This window comes from Oncorhynchus keta, unplaced genomic scaffold, assembly GCF_023373465.1.
Source record: "Oncorhynchus keta strain PuntledgeMale-10-30-2019 unplaced genomic scaffold, Oket_V2 Un_scaffold_3208_pilon_pilon, whole genome shotgun sequence".
Taxonomy (NCBI): Eukaryota; Metazoa; Chordata; class Actinopteri; order Salmoniformes; family Salmonidae; genus Oncorhynchus; species Oncorhynchus keta.
The window spans coordinates 1,118,309-1,144,228 of NW_026290915.1; the positions used below are offsets into that span (position 1 = coordinate 1,118,309).

Consider the following 25,920-nt stretch of genomic DNA (forward strand, 5'->3'; position numbering starts at 1 on the left):
TTAGTGTGAGAGAGATTGTGTGTGTATGTATATATGTGTGTGTGTGTGTGTGTGTGTGTGTATGTGTATATAAGTGTGTGTGTATATATGTATATGACAGACAAAATGAGAAAAAAAAAATCAAGAAAATCACACTGTAGGTTTTTTAACGAATTTATTTGCAAATTATGGTGGAAAATAAGTATTTGGTCACCTACAAACAAGCAAGATTTCTGGCTCTCACAGACCTGTAACTTCTTCTTTAAGAGGCTTCTCTGTCCTCCACTCGTTACCTGTATCAATGGCACCTGTTTGAACTTGTTATCAGTATAAAAGACACCTGTCCACAACCTCAAAAAGTCACACTCCAAAATCCACTATGGCCATGACCAAAGAGCTGTCAAAGGATACCAGAAACAAAATTGTAGACCTGCACCAGGCTGGGAAGACTGAATCTGCAATAGGTAAGCAGCTTGGTTTGAAGAAATCAACTGTGGGAGCAATTATTAGGAAATGGAAGACATACAAGACCACTGATAATCTCCCTCGATCTGGGGCTCCACGCAAGATCTCACCACGTGGGGTCAAAATGATCACAAGAACAGTGAGCAAAAATCCCAGAACCACACGGGGGGGACCTAGTGAATGACCTGCAGAGAGCTGGGACCAAAGTAACAAAGCCTACCATCAGTAACACACTACGCTGCCAGGGACTCAAATCCTGCAGTGCCAGACGTGTCCCCCTGCTTAAGCCAGTACATGTCCAGGCCCGTCTGAAGTTTGCTAGAGAGCATTTGGATGATCCAGAAGAAGATTGGGAGAATGTCACATGGTCAGATGAAACCAAAATATAACTTTTTGGTTAAAACTCAACTCGTCGTGTTTGGAGGACAAAGAATGCTGAGTTGCATCCAAAGAACACCATACCTACTGTGAAGCATGGGGGTGGAAACATCATGCATTGGGGCTGTTTTTCTGGAAAGGGACCAGGACGACTGATCCGTGAAAAGGAATGAATGAATGGGGCCATGTATCGTGAGATTTTGAGTGAAAACCTCCTTCCATCAGCAAGGGCATTGAAGATGAAACATGGCTGGGTCTTTCAGCATGACAATGATCCCAAACACACCGCCTGGAGCTACAAAGGAGTGGCTTCGTAAGAAGCATTTCAAGGTCCTGGAGTGGCCTAGCCAGTCTCCAGATCTCAACCCCATAGAAAATCTTTGGAGGGAGTTGAAAGTCCGTGTTTCCCAGCAACAGCCCCAAAACATCACTGCAATAGAGGAGATCTGCATGGAGGAATGGGCCAAAATACCACCAACAGTGTGTGAAAACCTTGTGAAGACTTACAGAAAACGTTTGACCTCTGTAATTGCCAACAAAGGATATATAACAAAGTATTGAGATAAACTTTTGTTATTGACCAAATACTTATTTTCCACCTAAATTTGCAAATAAATTCATTAAAAATGCTCATTTTGTCCGTCATAGTTGAAGTGTACCTATGATGAAAATTACAGGCCTCTCTCATCTTTTTAAGTGGGAGAACTTGCACAATTGGTGACTGACTAAATACTTTCTTGCCCCACTGTATATATATATATATATATATATATATATATATATATGTGTGTGTGTGTGTATATGTGTGTGTGTGTGTGTGTGTGTGTGTGTGTGTGTGTGTGTATGTATATGTGTTTGTGTATATACATATATGTGTGTGTGTATGTGTGTGTGTGTGTGTGTGTGTGTGTGTGTGTGTGTAGACCCAGGTAGCCTTATTAACAGGAGACAATAGGATACTGTGGCTGGGGTTTGACAAATGACCAGTCACCACCAAGGCCACCGCCACTAACTTTGAGGACGAGGTGGAGGGGGAGGTATAGGTTACATGGGGTAAAGGGGACTGGCTGTGTGTGTGTGTCCACTCTCTGCTGGCCCTGTGCTAATAACCTGAGCCCAGTGACTGATGGACTGTGGGATGGATTAATCTAGCAGCGGTCACACTGCCAAACGTTCAGGCCACCAGAGTTACCCTCTTACCACAGGCTGCCTCCGTAGGGACACACACACGGGCACACACACACACACACACACACACACACACACACACACACACACACACACACACACACACACACACACACACACACACACACACACACACACACACACACACACACACACACACACACACACACACTCTCCATTAGGACCCAGCCAGCTGCAGTTTGCTTGACCCCTGGAACTCTGCTCTAAAACAACCACTGTATCAAGCTCCTACCACTTCACACCAAACACAGCTGTTCACAGTACTTCAGCTGTTCCCACCCTTTACCACAGGGTGTAGGAAGACCACTGTGACTGGCCCAAAATGAAGGAAAAATTTGACTATGAACAGACTCAGTGAGCATAGCCTTGCTATTGAGAAAGGCCGCCGTAGGCAGACCTGGCTCTCAAGAGAAGACAGGCTGTGCTCACTGCCCACAAAATGAGGTGGAAACTGAGCTGCCCTTCCTAACCTCCTGCCCAATGTATGACCATATTAGAGACACATATTTCCCTCAGATTACACAGATTCACAAAGAATTCCAAAACAAATCCAATTTTGATAAACTCCCATATCTACTGGGTGAAATCACACAGTGTGCCATCACAGCAGCAAGATTTGTGACCTGTTGCCACAAGACAAGAGCAACTAGTGAAGAACAAACACCATTGTAAAATACAACCCATATTTATTTATTTTCCCTTTTGTACTTTAAATATTTGCACATCGTTACAAAACTGTATATAGACATAATATGACATTTGAAATGTCTTTATTCTTTTGAACATGTGTGAGTGTAATATTTACTGTTCACTTTTTATTGTTTATTTCACTTGCTTTGGGAGAGAGCGTGAGAGAGAGAATGAGAGAGAGAAAGAGAGAGCGAAAGAGAGTGAGAGAGTGTGAGAGAGAGAAAGAGACAGAGAGAGAGTGAGAGAGAGTGAGAGACAGAGAGAGTGAGAGAGAGCGAGAGAGAGTGAGAGACAGATAGAGCGAGAGAGAAAGAGAGACAGAGAGAGCGAGAGTGAGAGACAGAGAGAGAGTGAGAGAGAAAGAGAGAGCGAGAGAGAGTGAGAGACAGAGAGAGCGAGAGAGAAAGAGAGAGAGACAGAGAGAATGAGAGACAGAGAGAGCGAGAGAGAAAGAGAGAGAGACAGAGAGAATGAGAGACAGAGAGAGCGAGAGAGAAAGAGAGACAGAGAGAGCGAGAGAGAGACAGAGAGAGTGAGAGACAGAGAGAGCGAGAGAGAAAGAGAGACGGAGAGAGCGAGAGAGAGTGAGAGAGAAAGAGAGAGAGAGACAGTTTGTATGTGTACAGTGCCTTCAGAAGGTATTCACACCCCTTGACCTTTTCCACATTTTGTTGTGTAACAAAGTGGGATTCAAATGAATTTAATTGTCATTTCTTGTCAACGATCTACACAACATAATGTCTGTCAAAGTGGAAGAACACTTCTAAAACATTTGTTTAATGTATAGCAAACATAACATGTACATTAACTTGATTAGATACGTATTCATCCCCCTGGGTCAATACATGTTAGAATCACCTTTGGCAGCTATTAAAGCTGTGAATTATTCTGGGTCTCTAAGAGCTTTGGACACCTGGATTGTACAATATTTGCACATTTATCTTTGAAAAATTCTTCAAGATCTGTCCAGTTAGTTGTTGATCATTGCGAGACAGCCATTTTCAAGTCTTGCTATAGATTTTCAAGACAATTTAAGTCAAAGCTGTAACTAGGCTGCTCAGAAACATTTTAGATTATTGTCCTGCTGAAAGGTGAATCTCCCAGTGTCTGTTGGAAAGCAGACTGAACCAGGTTTTACTGTAGGATTTTGCCTGTGCTTAGCTCTATTCTGTTTTTTTTTGTCCTGAAAATCTCCTTTGCCGATAAAAGTATACCCATAACATGACGCAGCCACCACCATGCTTGGAAATATGATGATTTGCCCCAAACATAACACTTTGTATTCAGGACAAAAATGTAATTTCTTTGCCAATTTTTTTCCCAGTGTTACATAAGTGTCTTATTACAAACAGGATGTATGTTTTGAAAAACAAAATCTGTACTGGCATTCTTTTCACTCTGTCATTTATGTTAATAATGTGGAATAACTGTTGTTGATCCATCCTCAGTTATCTCCTATCACAGCCATTAAAATCCCCATTGGCATGGTGAAATCCCTGAGCGGTTTCCTTTCTCTCCGGCATCTGAGTTAGAAAGGGCGCCTGTATCTTTGTAGTGTTATTGCACACAGAGTAAATTATTATATGTTAAGCACATTTTTACTCCTGAACTTATTTAGGCTTTCCATAACAAATGGGTTGAATACTTGAGTCAAGACATTTCAGGTTTTCATTTTTTATTAATAATAATGATGAATAATGAATAAATCATGTAAAAATATAATTCCACTTTGACATTATTGTCACGCCTTGGTCTTAGTATTTTGTGTTTTCTTTAATTATTTGTTCAGGCCAGGGTGTGACATGGGTTTATTGTATTTTCGTATTGGGGTTTGTAGTATTTGGGATTGCGGCTGATTAGGGGTGTTGTATAGGCTTGGCTGCCTGAGGCGGTTCTCAATCAGAGTCAGGTGATTCTCGTTGTCTCTGATTGGGAACCGTATTTAGGTAGCCTGGTTTCACTTTGTATTTCGTGGGTGATTGTTCCTGTCTCTGTGTAGTTTCACCAGATAGGCTGTAATTAGGTTTCACGTTCCGTTTTGTTGTTTTGTATTTGTATCAGTTATTTCATGTACCGCGATTAATTCATTAAAGACATGAGTAACCACCACGCTGCATTTCGGTCCGACTCTCTTTCAACAAACGAAGAACGACGTTACAATTATGGGGTATTGTGTGTAGATCAGTGAAACAACATCTACATGGAATACATTTATATTCAGGCTGTACGACAACAACATATGGGAAAAGTTCAGTTGTGTGAATACTTTCTGACGGCACTGTGTGTGTGTGTGTGTGTGTGTGTGTGTGTGTGTGTGTGTGTGTGTGTGTGTGAAAGAGAGAGGTGGAGAAAAGGTAGCAGAAGAGGAAGGAGAGAGAGAGACAGAGAGATGATGGCTGGGGGAATAAAATGAGAGAGGACAGGATCAGACTGTAGCTGTCTCAGTGGACCAGCCATCATTAGAAGCAGCAGCAGCCCCCCCCAGAGAGATCCCTGCTCTCAGCACAGAGCAGCATGTAGGATTCAACCAGACACAGACATCAAAGGCCATCCTCCCTGAGAGTGTGTGTAGTATGAGAATGAGTGTGGAAGAAAGTATGTGTGAGAGAGAGAGAGAGAGAGATTGAGAGAGAGATAGAGAGAGAGAGAGAGATTGTGAGAGAGAGAGAGAGAGAGAGAGAGAGAGAGAGAGAGAGAGAGAGAGAGAGAGAGAGAGAGTGAGAGAGAGTGAGAGAGAGAGTGAGAGAGAGAGAGAGAGAGAGAGAGAGAGAGAGAGAGAGAGAGAGAGAGAGAGAGAGAGGGAGGAAGAGTGTATATGAGTTTGTGATTGAGAGAGAGGATCTATGTGTGTGTGTGTGTGTGTGTGTGTGACTACGCAAGGCCTCACTGACACTGACTGAAATATTCAGTGCTGCGGGCTAGAGGCCAGTGTGTGACACATGTGGGTTACAGAGTAGAGCGGGGGTAGAACCCTTAACCTCTCCATCTGAAGGGTCAGGGACCCCCGTTAAACATTTAACCAGCACTACACTGCTCCAAGACACTAACAACAGACAGGGAGATAGGAGTGGATTACTGCTCCAAGACACTAACAACAGACAGGGAGATAGGAGTGGATTACTGCTCCAAGACACTAACAACAGACAGGGAGATATGAGTGGATTACTGCTCCAAGACACTAACAACAGACAGGGAGATAGGAGTGGATTACTGCTCCAAGACACTAACAACAGACAGGGAGATAGGAGTGGATTACTGCTCCAAGACACTAACAACAGACAGGGAGATAGGAGTGGATTACTGCTCCAAGACACTAACAACAGACAGGGAGATAGGAGTGGATTACTGCTCCAAGACACTAACAACAGACAGGGAGATGGGAGTGGATTACTGCTCCAAGACACTAACAACAGACAGGGAGATATGAGTGGATTACTGCTCCAAGACACTAACAACAGACAGGGAGATAGGAGTGGATTACTGCTCCAAGACACTAATAACAGACAGAGAGATAGGAGTGGATTACTGCTCCAAGACACTAACAACAGACGGGGAGATAGGAGTGGATTACTGCTCCAAGACACTAATAACAGACAGGGAGATAGGAGTGGATTACTGCTCCAAGACACTAACAACAGACAGGGAGATATGAGTGGATTACTGCTCCAAGACACTAACAACAGACAGGGAGATAGGAGTGGATTACTGCTCCAAGACACTAACAACAGACAGGGAAATTTGAGTGGATTACTGCTCCAAGACACTAACAGACAGTTGTTGGAACAGAGATGTGTAGAGGAAACAGAGAGCTCTATGGAAACAGAGAGCCCTATGGAAACAGAGAGCTCTATGGAAACAGAGAGCTCTATGGGAACAGAGAGCTCTATGGAAACAGAGAGCTCTATGGAAACAGAGAGCTCTATGGGAACAGAGAGCTCTATGGAAACAGAGAGCTCTATGGAAACAGAGAGCTCTATGGAAACAGAGAGCTCTATGGAAACAGAGAGCTCTATGGAAACAGAGAGCTCTATGGAAACATAGAGCTCTATGGGAACAGAGAGCTCTATGGGAACAGAGAGCTCTATGGAAACAGAGAGCTCTATGGGAACAGAGATGTGTGGAGGGAACAGAGATCTCTATGGAAACAGAGATGTGTAGTGGGAACAGAGATCTCTATGGGAACAGAGATGTGTGGAGGGAACAGAGAGCTCTATGGGAACAGAGATGTGTGGAGGGAACAGAGATGTGTGGAGGGAACAGAGATCTCTATGGGAACAGAGATGTGTGGAGGGAACAGAGATCTCTATGGGAACAGAGATGTGTGGAGGGAACAGAGATCTCTATGGGAACAGAGATGTGTGGAGGGAACAGAGATCTCTATGGGAACATAGATGTGTGGAGGGAACAGAGATCTCTATGGGAATAGAGATCTCTATGGAAACAGAGATGTGTGGAGGGAACAGAGATGTCTATGAGAACAGAGATCTCTATGGGAACAGAGATGTGTGGAGGGAACAGAGAGCTCTATGGGAACAGAGATGTGTGGAGGGAACAGAGATGTGTGGAGGGAACAGAGATCTCTATGGGAACAGAGATGTGTGGAGGGAACAGAGATCTCTATGGGAACAGAGATGTGTGGAGGGAACAGAGAGCTCTATGGGAACAGAGATGTGTGGAGGGAACAGAGATGTGTGGAGGGAACAGAGATCTCTATGGGAACAGAGATGTGTGGAGGGAACAGAGATCTCTATGGGAACAGAGATGTGTGGAGGGAACAGAGATCTCTATGGGAACAGAGATGTGTGGAGGGAACAGAGATCTCTATGGGAACATAGATGTGTGGAGGGAACAGAGATCTCTATGGGAATAGAGATCTCTATGGAAACAGAGATGTGTGGAGGGAACAGAGATGTCTATGAGAACAGAGATCTCTATGGGAACAGAGATGTGTGGAGGGAACAGAGATCTCTATGGGAACAGAGATGTGTGGAGGGAACAGAGATCTCTATGGGAACAGAGATCTCTATGGAAACAGTGATGTGTGGAGGGAACAGAGATCTCTATGGGAACAGAGATGTCTATGGGAACAGAGATGTGTGGAGGGAACAGAGATCTCTATGGAAACAGAGATGTGTGGAGGGAATAGAGATCTCTATGGAAACAGAGATCTCTATGGGAACAGAGATCTCTATGGAAACAGAGATCTCTATGGGAACAGAGATGTGTGTGTAAATGGGAACATGGCACCAGGCACTTTGAAATATGGATCTGACAGGAAGCCACACAGCCAGGCCCAGGAGAAACCTGAGAGGCCTCTGATAAAGAGAGAGGGGGGGTGTCAGCACAGGAAGGCCCATTCAGAGAGCTCTGTCTGAGGCTTGGGCCAGGGGCCAGGGCTCATTCAACCCGCCCCGAGAACCAGGGCTGGAGCTCCCATTACCTGGCCTCCACCTCAGCCGCCCTCACCCCCATCCCCTGGTCCGAGAACTTGATCCCTGAGAACAATGAACATGAGGGAGGGGGGTAGATGGAAGGTGGGGATTGACAGGATCATTTCTCTGTGAAATAACTGAGCTTGCTTGAGTGACACCCATAGACTGACAATATAAACACCCACACATCTTCCTCCAGCACCGCCATCTTCCTCCAGCACCAACAACAGAGACCATGTATTGACTGAGACACATCTTCCTCCAGCATGACAACAGAGACCATGTATTGACTGAGACACACATCCTCCTCCAGCATGACAACAGAGACCATGTATTGACTGAGACACATCTTCCTCCAGCACCAACAACAGAGACCATGTATTGACTGAGACACACATCTTCCTCCAGCATGACAACAGAGACCATGTATTGACTGAGACACATCCTCCTCCAGCATGACAACAGAGACCATGTATTGACTGAGACACATCTTCCTCCAGCATGACAACAGAGACCATGTATTGACTGAGACACATCTTCCTCCAGCATGACAACAGAGACCATGTATTGACTGAGACACATCTTCCTCCAGCATGACAACAGAGACCATGTATTGACTGAGACACATCTTCCTCCAGCATGACAACAGAGACCATGTATTGACTGAGACACACATCTTCCTCCAGCATGACAACAGAGACCATGTATTGACTGAGACACACATCTTCCTCCAGCATGACAACAGAGACCATGTATTGACTGAGACACATCTTCCTCCAGCATGACAACAGAGACCATGTATTGACTGAGACACATCTTCCTCCAGCATGACAACAGAGACCATGTATTGACTGAGACACATCTTCCTCCAGCATGACAACAGAGACCATGTATTGACTGAGACACACATCTTCCTCCAGCATGACAACAGAAACCATGTATTGACTGAGACACATCTTCCTCCAGCATGACAACAGAGACCATGTATTGACTGAGACACACATCTTCCTCCAGCATGACAACAGAGACCATGTATTGACTGAGACACATCTTCCTCCAGCATGACAACAGAGACCATGTATTGACTGAGACACACATCTTCCTCCAGCATGACAACAGAGACCATGTATTGACTGAGACACATCTTCCTCCAGCATGACAACAGAGACCATGTATTGACTGAGACACATCTTCCTCCAGCATGACAACAGAGACCATGTATTGACTGAGACACACATCTTCCTCCAGCATGACAACAGAAACCATGTATTGACTGAGACACATCTTCCTCCAGCATGACAACAGAGACCATGTATTGACTGAGACACACATCTTCCTCCAGCATGACAACAGAGACCATGTATTGACTGAGACACATCTTCCTCCAGCATGACAACAGAGACCATGTATTGACTGAGACACACATCTTCCTCCAGCATGACAACAGAGACCATGTATTGACTGAGACACATCTTCCTCCAGCATGACAACAGAGACCATGTATTGACTGAGACACATCTTCCTCCAGCATGACAACAGAGACCATGTATTGACTGAGGCAGTCAGTCTGTTCTATCTGTTCTCAGAAGCCTGAAACATTCCTTCTTTCTTCAGCTCTGGCTGAACGCAGGAGGAACTGGCCATTCACAATCAAGTCAAGGAAATTATTTCAACCCCTCTTTACATTCTCCAGCTCTGAGTGTATTTCAATATATAAATCATTGTGCTGGGGGTCGGAACAGTAGCCACCCAAACAGCTCCTCACACGTTATGTAGTACAATGAGAATTCAACTGAAGGATGGAAGGGGTGTGAGGAATATGAGAGAGAGAGAGGGATGAGAGAGAGAGGGAGAGAGAGGAATGAGAGAGAGAGAGAGAGAGAGAGGAATGAGAGAGAGGGGAATGAGAGTGAGAGAGAGGAGAGAGAGAGAGGAGTGTGAGGAATGAGAGAGAGAGAGAGAGAGAGAGAGGAATGAGAGAGAGAGAGGAATGAGAGGGAGAGAGGGAAGAGTGTGAGGAATGAGAGAAAAAGAGAAGAGTGTGAGGAATGAGAGAGAGAGAGAGAGAGAGAGAGAGAGGCGAGTGTGAGGAATGAGAGAAAGAGGAATGAGAGAGAGAGGAATGAGAGAGAGAGAGGAGTGTGAGGAATGAGAGGGAGAAATGAGAGAAGTGTGAGGAATGAGAGAGAGAGGAATGAGAGAGAGCGAAGAGTGTGAGGAATGAGAGAAGAGTGTGAGGAATGAGAGAGAGAGAGAGAGAGAGAGAGAGAGAGAGAGAGAGAGAGAGGGGGGGGGGAAGAGAGAGAGAGAGAGAGAGAGAGAGAGAGAGAGAGAGAGAGAGAGAGAGAGAGAGGGGGGTGAGGAATGAGAGAGAGAAAGAAAGAGGGGGGAGTGTGAGGAATGAGAGAGAGGAGAGAGTGTGAGGAATGCGAGAGGGAGAGAGGGGGGAGTGTTAGGAATCAGAGAGAGAGAGAGAGAGAGAGAGGGGGGAGTGAGGAATGAGAGGGAGAGGTAATAGAAATAGGATGAATCAGTGTTTTGTGGTCATGTGATGTTCTGGAAGGCTGTCTACTCTTCAGACAGATGAGTTACTATGAGGAGAGAGACCTTCAGAACAGCAGACAACATTACAATACAACCTCACTAAAACACAACTCCATCTATTATAGTGGATTGAAAGAACAGTGTGTATGTGTGTGCACTGTGTGTTTGGTGAGTGTAGTGTGTGTATGTATGCATGTGTGCAGAGTGTGTGTGCTCTGCATGGGAAGAGCCCAGTTCGCCCATTCTCCCAGTTTGTCACGCTCTCCTCCGAACCTCCAGTAACTCACCCTCGCCCTGCACTGACATCACAGTGACCCCGCCACAGTCCATAGGTCAGGGTTGGCCCGGGATGACAGGAAGAGCCAGGCAGGGAGGGGGTCAAGAGAGCGAGTTTGGGGACAGAGAGACATGTAGACATTGTCTCCCCCTCACAATGACAGGGTGTTATTTAGTGAAGGCTACAGAGTGGCAGTAGTGACAATAGACACAGGAAGACATAGAAACTGCCCTTGTTTTCTCAGGGTTTGTGTACGAACAAACGGAACAGGGACAAAGCCCAGCAAACATAAGCAAAGTAAAGTGTTTGTACAATGGAGCTGGCAGACAGACAGGCAGACAGACAGGCAGACAGACAGGCGGTCTCAGGGAAAGTATTCTGTTAGGCCACAATGTGATCTCAGATAGAATGGAACTGTATGGGGATACATAGTGCTGTATGAAGTAGCTGGCTGGGGAAAGAAAGGCTCTCTAAAATGTCAAGTTTTCTCAAGGTTCTGTCTGACAAACTACAAATAAGTCCAGACCTGGGTTATTAGGTGCTGTCTGTCTGTCTGTCTGTCTGTCTGTCTGTCTGTCTGTCTGTCTGTCCTCTATGCCCCATCCTCAAGATGCTCTTCAAATCAAATCAAATCAAATGTATTTATATAGCCCTTCGTACATCAGCTGATATCTCAAAGTGCTGTACAGAAACCCAGCCTAAAACCCCAAACAGCAAGCAATGCAGGTGTAGAAGCACGGTGGCTAGGAAAAACTCCCTAGAAAGGCCAAAACCTAGGAAGAAACCTAGAGAGGAACCAGGCTTCGTCATCAGTCTGAAGAGAGAGTCTTGAAACAAACAGACAATGCACCTTCACTGTGAAATTACCCCATGTGATGCACAACAGAACGATGTACGATCATACGTGATCGCTGTCATACGTGATCGCTGTCATACGTGATCGCTGTCATACGTGATCGCTGTCATACGTGATCGCTGTCATACGTGATCGCTGTCATACGTGTCATTTCCGGTCACAACTTGTTTACGTGCTGCTGTGTGTTTTGTTGCCAACCTTACTTTGCTACCTGACAACTTTACGTTTTTTTTACTTTTTAATTACCGTTTATATTTTTAGTTTTTCCCACATTCAACTTTTTTTCATTCAACTTTTTCACCTCCACCAGCCGAAGCTAAGTAGTAACATTAACATGATGCCTTCTAATTACAGTCGCTGTTCTCATAATATACAGGAGAACGATCGCCTTAAGGCGAGGATAGCTGTGCTACAAGCCCAGCTTCAGACGCAATCGTTAGGCAAGGTTCATTTCAGTGTAGGAAAGGATGAAACAGCGTCTGTGCCACCAGTAAGTACAGATAGTAACGTTAGTATAAATCCCCTCGCACGGTCCCCGCAGCCAGACAACTTTCTCATGGCTTCTGGAGGGAAATGCTGTAGGAATGCTCAACCGGTGTCGCTCATTAAGCAGCGAGTCGGAGTAAGAGGCCGAGCCTTCTCTGGTCTCTACTCCTCCCATTACGGGGTCTGAGATGCCGAAGCCTCCCACCATTAGCTCTGACAAATTGAAAACCATAGTCATTGGCGACACCATTACCCGCAGTATTAGACTTAAAACGAATCATCCAGCGACCACACACTGTTTACCAGGGTGCAGGGCTACCAACGCTAAGGCTAATCTGAAGATGAAATAGTCAGAGGTCACCAAGCGCAACAATAGCTTCAGCGTGTAAATCAGCTCGAAAGATTTGTCGGCATCGGGTAATTGTCTCTTGCCCCTTCCAAGTTAGGGGAGTGATGAGCTCTACAGCAGAGTCTCACAACTCAATCGCTGGTTGAAAACTGTTTTCTGCCCCTCCCAAAAAATATAAGCATGGCCTGTTGAGGAGTGACGGACTCCATCCTAGCTGGAGGGGTGCTCTCATCTTATCTACGAACATAGACAGGGCTTTAACTCCCCTAGCTCCACAATGAGACAGGGTGCAGGCCAGGCAGCTGGCTGTTAGCCACTAGCACAGTCAGTGTAGTCAGCTCAGCTATCCCCATTGAGACTGTGTCTGTGCCTCGACCTAGGTTGGGCAAAACTAAACATGGCGGTGTTCGCCTTAGCAATCTCACTAGAATAAAGACCTCCTCCATTCCTGTCATTATTGAACGAGATTGTGATACCTCACATCTCAAAATAGGGTTACTTAATGTTAGATCCCTCACTTCCAAGGCAGTTATAGTCAATTAACTAATCACTGATCATAATCTTGATGTGATTGGCCTGACTGAAACATGGCTTAAAACTGATGAATTTACTGTGTTAAATAAGGCCTCACCTCCTGGCTACACTAGTGACCATATCCCCCGTGCATCCCGCAAAAGCGGAGGTGTTGCTAACATTTACGATAGCAAATTTCTATTTACAAAAAAACAAAACAGAAGTCAAGAAATCTATGAAGCCTACTCAATCATTTTTTATAGCTACTGTTTTCAGGCCTCCTGGGCCATATACAGCGTTTCTCACTTAGTTCCCTGAATTCCTATCGGACCTTGTAGTCATAGCAGATAATATTCTAATTTTTGGTGACTTTAATATTCACATGGAAAAGTCCACAGTCCCACTCCAAAAGGCTTTTGGAGCCATCATCGACTCAGTAGGTTTTGCCCAACATGTCTCTGGACCTACTCACTGCCACAGTCATACTCTGGACCTAGTTTGTCCCATGGAATAAATGTTGTGGATCTTAATTTTTTCCCTCATAATCCTGGACTGTCGGAGCACCATTTTATTACGTTTACAATCGCAACAAATAATCTGCTCAGACCTCAACCAAGGAGCATCAAATGTCGTGCTATAAATTCTCAGACAACCCAAAGATTCCTTGATGCTTGATGATATATATTTGATGCCCTTCCAGACTCCCTCTGCTGTCAGAGGACAAAAATCAGTTAACCACCTAACTGAGGAACTCAATTTAACCTTGTGCAATACCCTAGATGCAGTTGCACCCCTAAAAACTAAAAACATTTGTCATAAGAAACTAGCTCCCCGGTATACAGAAAATACCAGAGCTCTGAAGCAAGCTTCCAGAAAATTGGAACGGAAATGGCGCCACACCAAACTGGAAGTCTTCCGACTAGCTTGGAAAGACAGTACCGTGCAGTATCAAAGAGCCCTCACTGCTGCTCGATCATCCTATTTTTCGAACTTAATTGAGGAAAATAAGAACAATCAGAATTTTATTTTTCTAAAACTAAAAAGCAGCATTCCCCAAGAGAGGATGGCATTCACTTCAGCAGTAATAAATTCATTAACTTCTTTGAGGAAAAGATCATGATCATTAGAAAGCAAATTACGGACTCCTCTTTAAATCTGCGTATTCCTCCAAAGCTCAGTTGTCCTGAGTCTGCACAACTCTGCCAGGACCTAGGATCAAGGGAGACACTCAAATGTTTTAGTACTATATCTCTTGACACAATGGTGAAAATAATCATGGCCTCTAAATCCTCAAGCAGCATACCTGACCCTATTCCAACTAAACTACTGAAAGAGCTGCTTCCTGTGCTTGGCCCTCCTATGTTGAACATAATAAACGGCTCTCTATCCACCGGATGTGTACCAAACTCACTAAAAGTGTCAGTAATTTTTATTTTTTTTATTTTATATATATATTTTTTTTAACCTTTACTTTACTAGGCAAGTCAGTTAAGAACAAATTCTTATTTTCAATGACGGCCTGGGAACAGTGGATTAACTGCCTGTTCAGGGGTAGAATGACAGATTTGTACCTTGTCAGCTCAGGGATTTGAACTTGCAACCTTTCGGTTACTAGTCCATGCTCTAACCACTAGGCTATCCTGCCGCCCCAAAAAGTGGCAGTAATAAAGCCTCTTGAAAAAGCCAAACCTTGACCCAGAAAATATAAAAAACTATCGGCCTATATCGAATCTCCCATTCCTCTCAACATTTTTAGAAAAAGCTGTTGCGCAGCAACTCACTGCCTTCCTGAAGACAAACAATGTAAACAAAATACTTCAGTCTGTTTTTAGACCCCATCATAGCACTGAGACTGCACTTGTGAAGGTGGTAAATTACCTTTTAAGGGCATCAGACCGAGGCTCTGCACCTGTCCTCGTGCTCCTAGACCTTAGTGCTGCTTTTGATACCATCGATCACCACATTCTTTTGGAGAGATTGGAAACCCAAATTGGTCTACACGGACAAGTTCTGGCCTGGTTTAGATCTTATCTGTCGGAAAGATATCAGTTTGTCTCTGTGAATGGTTTGTCCTCTAAGAAATCATATGTACATTTTTGTGTTCCTCAAGGTTCCGTTTTAGGACCTCTATTGTTTTCACTATATATTTTACCTCTTGGGGATTGCCCTTGCTGGAAGCCTGTGTTTCAGAAATAAGGAAGTGGATGGCTGCAAACTTTCTACTTTTAAACTCGGACAAAACAGAGATGCTTGATTTTGGTCCCAAGAAACAAAGAGATCTTCTGTTGAATATGACAATTAATCTTGATGGTTGCACAGTTGTCTCAAATGAAATTATGAAGGACCTCGGCGTTACTCTGAACCCTGATCTCTCCTTTGACGAACATATCAAGACTGTTTCAAGCACATCTTTTTTTCCATTTACATAACATTGCAAAAATCAGACAATTTCTGTCCAAAAGATGATGCAGAAAAATGAATCCATGCTTTTGTTACTTCTAGGTTAGACTACTGCAATGCTCTACTTTCCGGCTACCCGGATAAAGCACTAAATAAAATTCAGTTAGTGCTAAATACGTCTGCTAGAATCCTGACTAGAACCCCAAAATTTGTGCTAGCCTCCCTACACTGGCTTCCTGTTAAGGCAAGGGCTGATTTCAATGTTTTACTGCTAACCGACAAAGCATTACATGGGCTAGCTCCTACCTATCTTTCCGATTTGGTCCTGCCGTACATACCTACACGTACGCTATGGTTACAAGACGCAGGCCTCCTAATTGTCCCTAGAATTTCTAAGCAAACAGCTGGAGGCAGGGCTTTCTCCTATAGAGCTCCATTTTATGGAATGGTCTGCCTACCCATGTGAGAGACGCAGACTCAGTCTCAACCTTTAAGTCTTTATTGAAGACTCATGAGACAGAGAAAACAGACAAAATGAGAAAAATATATATTTTCCACCATAATTTGCAAATAAATTCATAAAAAATCATACAATGTGATTTTCTGGATTTTTTCTCTAATTTTGTCTGTCATAGTTGAAGTGTACCTATGATGGAAATTACAGGTCTCTCTCATCTTTTTAAGTGGGAGAACTTGCACAATTGGTGGCTGACTAAATCATTTTTTGCCCCACTGTATATGAGCCTTGATGAATACATCTAGGAAGCATGACACCAACGTGAGACTATATGAGCCTTGATGAATACCTCCAGGAAGCATGACACCAACGTGAGACTATATGAGCCTTGATGAATACATCCAGGAAGCATGACACCAACGTGAGACTACATGAGCCTTGATGAATACCTCCAGGAAGCATGACACCAACGTGAGACTACATGAGCCTTGATGAATACATCTAGGAAGCATGACACCAACGTGAGACTATGAGCCGAGGGGTGGGGAGTGGAAGGTATCAGAGTATGAGAACCAATGAGAACCAGCCTTCCTATCTGTACCAGGTTGTGTAGAGAGGGCTAGAACGATTTCCTCTGGTCAGCTCTAAAGATAAGGGGAGCCTTGTCTCTGCCACCTGCGTTGTGTGTGTGTCTTTGTGTGTATTGCTGTGTGTGAGAGAGAGAGGAAGGAAGCGATCAGGACTATCACTGAGGAACAGACCAGTGTGGAGGAGCTGGACTTCGGTTTATACACCTGTTTCACACTGTGATTGATGGCTTGGTATACATCATCCTTACCTCTCTGCAGAGAGGGAGAAAGAGAGAGACAGAGAGGAGAAGGAGACTGAACGGAAGCTATCCTATCCAGTCAGTGCAATCCCTAACAATCCATACACCGCTAAAGGCCATTGTCTGAGTCTCACAATCACTCACTGTCCCTTCATATGCTTCTTATCTGTTTACAAGGCTAACCTTGCCAGTAGCCCACGATAACCTTACACTGGATTCTCTGGGTCTTCCATAAGAAGTGAATCTACTGTGTTACAGAGGGAACACTTATAGATATTGGATTCTAATTTGATCGGTTTCTCACAGCAGGAAAATAACCCTGCAGCAACAGGAAATGTGAATTATTGTGTGGATTAAACTTAATGGACATTTTTGTAGGGGTTGATACATTTTTTGTTAGGTCAAATCAAGTCTGACATTTTAAAGTGAAAATTACAAACGTTAGAAATCTTTTTAAACCTAAAATACGCTACAGGTTTGCTTTTCCTGATGTGCAGAGCATTTCTTGAAACAACAGGGTGATCAAATTAAGAGTCTACATCTGTACTTTTAGGGAGACGGGATATGTGACAACTGACACTTCTTCAGGATAGTTTGAATATCTCTCCGTTCTCATTCACACCTAGACCAAGCAACACAACGAACCATCTTCTGAACCCTCAAATTAATCATTCATGTCTTTCTCTTTCTATCGTCTTAACAACTCACAAGAAAAGTCTTGAGAAAGAAGAGTTTGTGTGTGCTCTTCGCCCATCACACCCCTCACCCAATGCACTTAGCATCTGTCCTGCCTTGTTGTCACTGATGCCTTTACTTATTTATCCCTGCTTTTATTTCTGGTGGGCTTTCAGCTGCGCCAGCACTTAGTCAGGTGACCTTTCCCCACCCAGCTCCAATGAGAATAATGTCCTCGGCAGTCGGTACACACTGAGCACCAATTTATGCCATGAAATAAATAGTTAAAAGGTAGCTAGTTAGCTAATGCAGTGTGGAGGGTAGCATAGCCTAGCTGTCTGGGACAGGGGGTGGTAGCATAGCCTAGCTGTCTGGGACAGGGGGTGGTAGTGTAGTTTAGCTGTCTGGGACAGGGTTGGTAGTGTAGTCTAGCTGTCTGGGACAGGGGCGGGTAGTGTAGTCTAGCTGTCTGGGACAGGGGAGGGTAGCATAGCCTAGCTGTCTGGGACAGGGGGTGGTAGTGTAGTCTAGCTGTCTGGGACAGGGAAAGGTAGTGTAGTTTAGCTGTCTGGGACAGGGGAGGGTAGTGTAGTTTAGCTGTCTGGGACAGGGGAGGGTAGTGTAGTCTAGCTGTCTGGGACAGGGGAGGGTAGTGTAGTTTAGCTGTCTGGGACAGGGGAGGGTAGCATAGCCTAGCTGTCTGGGACAGGGGGTGGTAGTGTAGTCTAGCTGTCTGGGACAGGGGTTGGTAGTGTAGTCTAGCTGTCTGGGACAGGGGGTGGTAGTGTAGTCTAGCTGTCTGGGACAGGGGATGGTAGTGTAGTTTAGCTGTCTGGGACAGGGGATGGTAGCATAGCCTAGCTGTCTGGGACAGGGGATGGTAGCATAGCCTAGCTGTCTGGGACAGGGGGTGGTAGTGTAGTCTAGCTCTCTGGGACAGGGGTTGGTAGTGTAGTCTAGCTGTCTGGGACAGGGGTTGGAGCATAGCCTAGCTGTCTGGGACAGGGGATGGTAGTGTAGTCTAGCTGTCTGGGACAGGGGGTGGTAGCATAGCCTAGCTGTCTGGGACAGGGGATGGTAGCATAGCCTAGCTGTGTGGGACAGGGGATGGTAGTGTAGTCTAGCAGTCTGGGACAGGGGTGGTAGTGTAGTCTAGCTGTCTGGGACAGGGGGTGGTAGTGTAGTTTAGCTGTCTGGGACAGGGGTGGTAGTGTAGTCTAGCTGTCTGGGACAGGGGGTGGTAGTGTAGTTTAGCTGTCTGGGACAGGGGTTGGAGCATAGCCTAACTGTCTGGGACAGGGGATGGTAGTGTAGTCTAGCTGTCTGGGACAGGGGGTGGTAGTGTAGTCTAGCTGTCTGGGACAGGGTTGGTAGTGTAGTCTAGCTGTCTGGGACAGGGGGTGGTAGTGTAGTTTAGCTGTTTGGGACAGGGGTTGGAGCATAGCCTAACTGTCTGGGACAGGGGATGGTAGTGTAGTCTAGCTGTCTGGGACAGGGGATGGTAGCATAGCCTAGCTGTCTGGGACAGGGGGGGTCCTGAGATATTAAAATATTTATCCTCTGGTAGCGTGAGGCCCAGCATGGGGCGAACATCAAGAAGGATTCCTGTTGGGCCGGGGGCCCAGTCACGGTATAAAAACACATGCGAGCGTGTGAATAAATGCACACACACAAATGCACATATACAGATAAGCAAACACATGGACACACAGACACACGTACACAAATAAGCACACAACCAGGTACATGCAAAAGCACACACAGAGACACACACTAATAACCACCACCACACAAATACAGATGTCAGAAACACACACACACTGACTGAGCCCCCACAGACACAAACTAAAACCCCTCGTCTCACACACACACACACACACACACACACACACACACACACACACACACACACACACACACACACACACACACACACACACACACACACACACACACACACACACACACACAAAATGATTCTAACATTCAACAGAGCTGTGGGGTATTGGGGGAACACCCACTACACCCAACGTGATGGAGCAGACTGGGGAGTGTGGGGCTTCTGTCCTGCCTCTGTAGGTAGCCTCGGGCTGGGGTACGGAGAGGGAGAGGAGGGGGGTTAGAGGTGCTGTCCCTGGATCATCTCCACACTACACACTGTACCCACACTGAGCAGTGAGACATATTGGGCTCAGTGCCAAGGCACTATGATTGTGTTTTGTATCGCTGCTCGCCTCCCAAGCAGCCCCCCATCCATTTACTAGACATGTGACTAACCTATGGCACCATTAGCCACTAGCTAGCACCTGCCCCGTCACTAAGCTATTTATTAGACATGTGACTAACCTACGGCACCATTAGCCACTAGCTAGCACCTGCCCCGTCACTAAGCTATTTATTAGACATGTGACTAACCTACGGCACCATTAGCCACTAGCTAGCACCTGCCCCGTCACTAAGCTATTTATTAGACATGTGACTAACCTACGGCACCATTAGCCACTAGCTAGCACCTGCCCCGTCACTAAGCTATTTATTAGACATGTGACTAACCTACGGCACCATTAGCCACTAGCTAGCACCTGCCCCGTCACTAAGCTATTTATTAGACATGTGACTAACCTACGGCACCATTAACCAGGTACATGCAATTCTCTGGGTACAAAGGGGATGTGACCCTGTTTCTAGCCTCTGGTACATCATGCTCTACCATCATAGAGACCTGTGCGTCAGCAGCTGGCCTGGTAAGTCATGCTCTACCATCATAGAGACCTGTGCGTCAGCAGCTGGCCTGGTAAGTCATGCTCTACCATCATAGAGACCTGTATGTCAGCAGCTGGCCTGGTAAGTCATGCTCTACCATCATAGAGACCTGTGCGTCAGCAGCTGGCCTGGTAAGTCATGCTCTACCATCATAGAGACCTGTATGTCAGCAGCTGGCCTGGTAAGTCATGCTCTACCATCATAGAGACCTGTACGTCAGCAGCTGGCCTGGTAAGTCATGCTCTACCATCATAGAGACCTGTACGTCAGCAGCTGGCCTGGTAAGTCATGCTCTACCATCATAGAGACCTGTACGTCAGCAGCTGGCCTGGTAAGTCATGCTCTACCATCATAGAGACCTGTACGTCAGCAGCTGGCCTGGTAAGTCATGCTCTACCATCATAGAGACCTGTCAGCAGCTGGCCAGTCATGCTCTACCATCTGGCCTGGTAGCAGCTGGCCTGGTACATCATGCTCTACCATCATAGAGACCTGTGCGTCAGCAGCTGGCCTGGTAAGTCATGCTCTACCATCATAGAGACCTGTACGTCAGCAGCTGGCCTGGTAAGTCATGCTCTACCATCATAGAGACCTGTATGTCAGCAGCTGGCCTGGTACATCATGCTCTACCATCATAGAGACCTGTGCGTCAGCTGCTGGCCTGGTAAGTCATGCTCTACCATCATAGAGACCTGTATGTCAGCAGCTGGCCTGGTAAGTCATGCTCTACCATCATAGAGACCTGTATGTCAGCAGCTGGCCTGGTACATCATGCTCTACCATCATAGAGACCTGTACGTCAGCAGCTGGCCTGGTAAGTCATGCTCTACCATCATAGAGACCTGTACGTCAGCAGCTGGCCTGGTAAGTCATGCTCTACCATCATAGAGACCTGTACGTCGGCAGCTGGCCTGGTAAGTCATGCTCTACCATCATAGAGACCTGTACGTCAGCAGCTGGCCTGGTAAGTCATGCTCTACCATCATAGAGACCTGTACGTCAGCAGCTGGCCTGGTAAGTCATGCTCTACCATCATAGAGACCTGTGCGTCAGCAGCTGGCCTGGTAAGTCATGCTCTACCATCATAGAGACCTGTACGTCGGCAGCTGGCCTGGTAAGTCATGCTCTACCATCATAGAGACCTGTACGTCGGCAGCTGGCCTGGTAAGTCATGCTCTACCATCATAGAGACCTGTACGTCGGCAGCTGGCCTGGTAAGTCATGGAGGGAGGCAGAGAGACTAACAGTGTGTTTACTCAGTGACATCATCCCAGGGCTTGTATTAATAATTGAGCCACTTAGCATGCAGTGGTGCCGGGCGCAGCAGCGCTGTTGGTTTCACAGGTCATTACATTTACACTGCTGCCCTAATGTTCATTACAGCAGGCTGGGTCTCAACCCCCTCTCATGCTTCACCTTCTTCTCTCTAACGTTCTGCACATTCTCTCTTTTCACTAATCCCTCACTCACTATCCCTCTCTTTCCATCACCCCCCTCTCTCCATCATTCTCTCTCTCTATCTCTCTCTCTCTGATTGGGTGGTTCATCAGGGCAGTAAAATAAACATGTGAAGGTGCTTCCTCTCACGACTGGTGGTCTCAGAGGCTAGCCTCCCCACAGTGCCAGCAAACACACATACAGTAAGCACACAACCAGGTACATGCAAAAGCACACACAGAGACACACACTAATAATTACACACACACACACACACACACACACACACACACACACACACACACACATTACTGCACACATTCTATTAATTCACACAATAATGTTACTATCCTGGTAGGGACCAAACAATTGATTCCCACTCCCTAATCCATAACCCTAGACTAGCCTTTTTCCTTGTGGGGACCAGTGAAATGTCCTCATATTTTTTATTTTTTTAAACTTTACTAGGCAAGTCAGTTAAGAACAAATTCTTATTTTCAATGACGGCCTAACTGGGTTAACTGCCTGTTCAGGGGCAGAACGACAGATTTTGTACCTGTACCTTGTCAGATCAGGGATTTGAACTTGCAACCTTTCGGTTACTAGTCCAATGCTCTAACCACTAGGCTACCCTGCCGCCCCGCCATGTTTCCTTGTTTTACTATCCTTGTGATGATTTCTGGTCCCCTCAAGGATAGTAAAACCAAAACACACACACCCCACTGCTTTCATCCACTGCTGCCGCACCACACCAGCGCAATGCGCCAAACCCCAGGGGCGGCTTTAATGGACGGACCGCGTGTGGGGGCACATTTAACATGTGCACCGAGTGTAAACAAACAGCAGCTCTGTTCTCAGTGTGAGCTGTGCCGCTCTGAGCCATAACAACAGCAAGGTCCCACAGGCCTCAGCCCTGAACGGATACCCCCATTGTTCCTTAATGCTGCTGATTACTTTCACCAAGATGGTCCTTAAGGAGAACTGAAACACTTAACGAAAACAAGAGAGGAAACATTGTGTTTAATTGGAATAGCAGGATGAAGGTACTGTATAGACTGACTGCAGAGTCTAGGGAGAGAGAAATACAGGTCTCTCTAAACAGAGAGCAGAGAAACTGGAGAAACGCTTTCCAGCAAAACGAGTTGAAGGAAAAGCCGGTTCAAATAAAAGCAGGTCTTTCTAAACAACCTCCTTGTAAGGAGAAGACCCCATCCAACTAAATATTATCATCCAAGACTGGTAGCAAATCTCTCAGACATCCATTATGTCCATGTGCTGGACTGTGTTGCTGAATCTACTGTTCCCTTTGCCCAGCCCTGGTGTATGTCTCCCCGTGTGTGTTGCTATTCCTAGCCTAGGCTGGGTCTGTGTGTGTGTGTGTGTGTGTGTGTGTGTGTGTGTGTGTGTGTGTGTGTGTGTGTGTGTGTGTGTGTGTGTGTGTGTGTGTGTGTGTGTGTGTGTGTGTGTGTGTGTGTGTGTGTGTTGCTATTGCTAGCCTAGGCTGGGTCTGTGTGTGTTGCTGTTCCTATCCTAGGCTGTGTGTGTGTGTGTGTGTGTGTGTGTGTGTGTGTGTGTGTTGCTGTTCCTAGGCTATGCTGGGTCTGTGTGTGTGTGTTGCTGTTCCTAGCCTAGGCAAGGTCTGTGTGTGTTGCTGTTCCTAGCCTAGGCTGGGTCTGTTGCTGTTCCTATCCTAGGCTGGGTCTGTGTGTGTGTGTTGCTGTTCCTAGCCTAGGCTGGGTCTGTGTGTGTTGCTGTTCCTAGCCTAGGCAAGGTCTGTGTGTGTTGCTGTTCCTAGCCTAGGCAAGGTCTGTGTGTGTTGCTGTTCCTAGCCTAGGCAAGGTCTGTGTGTGTTGCTGTTCCTAGCCTAGGCTGGGTCTGTTGCTGTTCCTATCCTAGGCTGGGTCTGTGTGTGTTGCTGTTCCTAGCCTAGGCAAGGTCTGTGTGTGTTGCTGTTCCTAGCCTAGGCAAGGTCTGTGTGTGTTGCTGTTCCTAGCCTAGGCAAGGTCTGTGTGTGTTGCTGTTCCTAGCCCAGGCGTGTGTGTGTGTGTGTGTGTGTGTGTGTGTGTGTGTGTGTGTGTGTGTGTGTGTGTGTGTGTGTGTGTGTGTGTGTGTGTGTGTGTGTATTGCTGTTCCTAGGCTATGCTGGGTCTGTGTGTGTGTTGCTGTTCCTAGCCTATGCTGGGTCTGTGTGTGTGTGTGTGTGTGTGTGTGTGTGTGTGTGTGTGTGTGTGTGTGTGTGTGTGTGTGTGTGTGTGTGTGTGTGTGTGTGTGTGTGTGTGTACCCTATGCTGGGTCTGTCTGTGTGTGTGTGTGTGTGTGTGTTGCTGTTCCTATCCTAGGCTGGGTCTGTGAGTGTGTGTGTGTGTTGCTATTCCTATCCTAGACTGGGTATGAGTGTGTGTGTGTTGCTGTTCCTATCCTAGGCTGGGTCTGTCTGTGTGTGTTGCTGTTCCTAGCCTAGGCTGGGTCTCTGAGGCTCTGGAGAGCGTATAGGGGACGTGTCTCACTAATTTATGTCGACACGACCATCGCTCCCGCCAGTCTATGGGCAAAGGTCACCACGCAATCACTGACACGAGCAGGTAGCCAGCCGGCATCTGTCCAGGGAGCTGAAAGACGCTCCACCCCCCCCTTCTGCTAGTATCTTCCCACTCTCTCTCTGCCTCCTTCCTTCTCGAGCTAGTTCTTCACTTCTCTCAGGTCGTCTGTAGAGAGAACGCAAAAACATGCAAGACCCCCACCGCCCCAGTTTTAGCCTCCATATCCCCTTTTCTCCATCCTCCTTCGTTTCTCTCCTCCTCTCCCCCACTCCTTGTGAACTGAAAAGGAGCGATTGAGTCTCTGTTTCTTCTCTCAGCGCTCTGTCTGTCAGGGGAAACGGTCTCCACATCATTCATCCACTGAGGAGGGAAAGAATAGACCTGGAATAGAAAGGGAAATAAAGAGAGGAAGTGGAGGAAGAGGAAGGGCTCTTAACCAGGAGGACGAGTGTGTCTATAGGAAGCATGTGCTTCTGAGGCCTTTGAATAAGACGGGAGAACAAGAATAGTCTAAACAAACAGGGTCAATACCAGGGTTCAACTGTTTATATTTACCACTATCCATGTTATTGACAAGCACTCCTGTTAGAAAGCTGCCATGAATGACATGAATGCCTTGTTGATTTTCTCTTTTCATGAAGAAATAAACTAAAAGACCTTCCACTCAACAGCCAGTGTGCTAGACTTCAGACACCAGAAACCTGAAGACTGATTAGACAACAGTTAAATAAATAAGACTGACGAGAGAATAGTTAAATAAATAAGACTGATTAGAGAACAGTTAAATAAATAAGACTGATTAGAGAACAGTTAAATAAATAAATAAATAAGACTGACTAGAGAATAGTTAAATAAATAAATAAGACTGATTAGAGAACAGTTAAATAAATAAGACTGACTAGAGAATAGTTAAATAAATAAGACTGATTAGAGAACAGTTAAGTAAATAAGACTGACTAGAGAACAGTTAAATAAATAAGACTGATTAGAGAACAGTTAAATAAATAAGACTGACAAGAGAATAGTTAAATAAATAAATATGACTGATTAGAGAACAGTTAAATAAATAAGACTGACTAGGGAATAGTTAAATAAATAAGACTGATTAGAGAACAGTTAAGTAAATAAGACTGACTAGAGAATAGTTAAATAAATAAGACTGATTAGAGAACAGTTAAGTAAATAAGACTGACTAGAGAACAGTTAAATAAATAAGACTGATTAGAGAACAGTTAAATAAATACGACTGACTAAAGAACAGTTAATAAATAAGACTGACAAGAGAACAGTTAAATAAATAAATATGACTGATTAGAGAACAGTTAAATAAATATGACTGATTAGAGAACAGTTAAATAAATAAATATGACTGATTAGAGAATAGTTAAATAAATAAGACTGATTAGAGAACAGTTAAATAAATAAATATGACTGATTAGAGAATAGTTAAATACTGTAAATATGACTGATTAGAGAACAGTTAAATAAATAAGACTGATTAGAGAATAGTTAAATAAATAAATATGACTGATTAGAGAATAGTTAAATAAATAAGACTGATTAGAGAATAGTTAAATAAATAAATAAGACTGATTAGAGAACAGTTAAATAAGTCAGCCTATCTTAAGATAGCTAGGTGGG

At 45.3% G+C, this 25,920-nt stretch overlaps 1 protein-coding gene and 1 long non-coding RNA gene across 3 annotated transcripts in view; both read right to left on the bottom strand.

Moving 5' to 3' along the window:
• Positions 1 to 25,920, bottom strand: part of LOC127928662 (metallophosphoesterase MPPED2-like) — a 112,760-nt gene that overhangs the window by 36,343 nt on the left and 50,497 nt on the right. The window lies entirely within an intron of this gene.
• On the bottom strand, positions 19,536 to 21,421 carry LOC127928663 (uncharacterized). 2 transcript variants are annotated; one of them, XR_008131755.1, is made up of 4 exons: positions 21,245 to 21,421; positions 21,095 to 21,194; positions 20,845 to 20,894; positions 19,536 to 20,711 (listed from the first exon to the last, which is right to left on the bottom strand). It is a non-coding gene; the product is annotated as an uncharacterized LOC127928663 (long non-coding RNA). The 2 variants fall into 2 exon arrangements; XR_008131756.1 differs by lacking the exon at positions 20,845 to 20,894.